This window comes from Triticum dicoccoides, chromosome 5A, assembly GCF_002162155.2.
Source record: "Triticum dicoccoides isolate Atlit2015 ecotype Zavitan chromosome 5A, WEW_v2.0, whole genome shotgun sequence".
Lineage (NCBI taxonomy): Eukaryota > Viridiplantae > Streptophyta > Magnoliopsida > Poales > Poaceae > Triticum > Triticum dicoccoides.
The window spans coordinates 515,340,422-515,343,340 of record NC_041388.1 but is presented as its reverse complement, the minus strand read 5'-3'; positions in this window follow the sequence as shown (position 1 = coordinate 515,343,340).

The following is a 2,919-nucleotide window of genomic DNA, read 5'->3' as shown; positions in this document are numbered from 1 at the left end:
AAAAAGGGCGGTCTGGGGGCGAACCGACGCTAGTTCGGCTCCTAGGGACGACCTAGCTCCCAGTCACACCCCCAGGCGCCGCCCCCAGGACGCGAAAAATTCGAACTTGGTCGTTCACGCTCACAAAAGACGCCACAAGTCGGGCGATCGCAAGCCACCGTTCGGCGTACAAAAAATAGAGCGGCAGAAGTTCGCGTGCGCATCACTCGGCGTAGCCCGGCGAGGGCGATCCCCATGGTTGCGTAGAGCCGACGCCTTGCTGACCCCAGTGCGCGTACTAGGCGTGGCTTCCGGGTGGATTCATCATCCCCGCGCGAGCCGCCTCGGCCTCGATTTGGTCCGCCGAGGCAGCCGCAGCTGCGCGCGCTGCGTTGTCGCGGGCCTTCTTGGCGATGGCCCTGTTCCACCGGTCGGTGGTGACAGCCTCCCGCCGCTGAACTTCCGCCCTCCACTCGGCGTTTGACATGCCCGGTGGCTTGATCGGCGGTGCCCTCGGCTTCCTCTGCTTCGGCTGGGCGACGGAGGCGGTCACGGTTGCCGCCGCGCGGGGGGCGGCGTACTTCTTCGGTGGCATGGCGGCCGGCTGGGAGGAAGGCGAGAGGGAGGGAGATTGGCGGGAGGAAGGAAGAGTACGGGAGGGAAGTGGGGAAAACGCGGGAAGAAACGGCGGGAAGAGGCGCTCGCCTCGCCGACAGGGCGGACCCACACGCCCTTTTCGCTTGTGCTGGCGCCCCAGGCGCCCCTAGGAAGCCGGGTTCGGCCTGGGTCCGCCGGCACCAGTTTCGCCCTGAGTCGGCGAAAAACGGGCTTCTAGGGCGCGACTGGGCCGTTTTTTCGATGTCGGCACGGCAAAATCGCCTGGGGAGGGCCTGTTGGGGGTGCGGCTGGAGATGCTCTAAGTACTCAGAAGTAAACATAACAGTGCATGAGCATGGTCTTCGTGATGAACTGAAAACAAGCACAAAGTACAGAAAGCGTAAACACAGGATAACATAGGATAAGACAAATAGACTGAAGAAATTGAACCGAGGAAAGAGAGGAAGTCTTCAGTCAAAGTCTTCAAACAGATATGAACAAGTATTCAACACATAAATGAGGAAATGGAACCAGGTAGCTTGGTGAAGACAATGATTTGGTAGACCAGTTCCAACTGTTGTGATAGTTGTACGTCTGGTTAGGGCGGCTAGGTATTTAAACCTAAGGACACACAGTCCCGGACACCCAGTCCTGAACACGCAGCTCAGGACACTCAGTCCTCACCGTATTCCCCTTGAGCTAAGGTCACACAGACCTCGCCCAATCACTCGTGGTAAGTCTTCAGGTGACTTCCAAACCTTCACAGACTTGGTCACTCGGCGATCCACAATTTTCTCTTGGATGCTCTAGACCATGACGCCTAACCGTCTGGAAGATGCACAGTCTTCAAAGGTAACAAGCGTCGGATCCACTCAGGATCAATTTCTTCAGTGATGCTCAATCACTTGGGGTTTGTAGGTGTTTGGGTTTGGGTTTTCCTTACTTGATGATTTTCACTCAAAGTCCTCGGAGGATGGGATGCTCTCAAATGACAAGTGTCAGTTTCTCTCGGAGCAGCCGACCAGATAGTGGTTGTAGGGGTGGCTATTTATAGCCTAGGGAGCAGCCCGACATGATAAGACATAAATGCCCTTCAATGATATGACCGTTAGGTGGGTAGATATTTTGGGACAGCTAGCACATAGCATAGCAACGGTCGGAATTTTGGGTAGCAAAATCCTCAGGGCTATCATGTTCCTCACTATGTAGGCGATCCGCACTAGCGAATTCCTAACTCCTCAGTCAGAACAAATTCCTCAGAGACCAGAAGAACTTCGTCTCTATCACTGAAGAAATTGACCGAGTTGTATGAGATTTCCAATGGCTTCACTCGAAGGGATTGGTAGGTGTAGGATTTGAGTTGAGCATCACCTGGAAAATTTTCCTTAGTATTTCCTCGACCCCCTTTAATAGTGCGGTGTTTCCTATGACTCAAGAAAGAGAAAATGAAACTAAGAAAACAAAAGTCTTCATGCTTCATGTTCCTCGAATGAATACCAAGTCTTCAGGATTGCACCAATTTCTTCATCTTCAAAGTCTTCAGAAATCCAAAGTCTTCAGTCGAAGAACTTCATTTTTAGGGGACGACTTTCTCTGTAAATATCAAACTCCTCATAGACTTATTGTAACGCCCGGATAATTAGGCTACAGTAAAACTCTTCTAATGATGCCATGTCATCAGTGTTACTGTTGCTAACCAAGTGGTAGTTCAAAATCATTGCTAATTCAAAATATGAATTAGTGACAAACACCCTAAGTTTTCAAAAGTCAAAACGAAAATGTTCGGGGGTTGCCAAATATTGCACTGGTAATTATGGTGAAGTAAACACCATTTTATAAAATGCCTAAATGCCCTAAAACTAAATAAAACAAAAAGGGAAAATAAATAAAAGAAAGAAATTACAAAAAAAACAAAAGGGGGGGAAGCCCCCTGGGCCAGGCAGCCCAACCCACCCGCACGGCCACCGCACAACCCCCCTGGCCCGCAGCCAGCCTGGCCGGCCCAGCCGGCCCAGCTCCTCGCCCTGCACCCCTCCCTTCCTGTTCCTCGGACGCGCGCCGCTACAGGGCGCGGTCGCCACCGGACCCGCTCGCCAGCGACGGGGGAGGATAAGGCCGCCATGGCCCCCTCTCGGCCTCGTCAGATCCCCCTTCCCCCCGCAGATATTTTCTCCGCCCCTCCAGATCCACCGCGCCTCTCCCCCCTCGTTCCCCTTGCATCCGGACGCCACCGACGCCATGGCTCCGGCCTAACCAAGGCCACCGAGCCCACCTCACCGCCCCACGGTGTCTCCAAGGGCCGCCGTCGTCCTCTCCCTCGTCTGGCGCAACCCGTTGGAGACC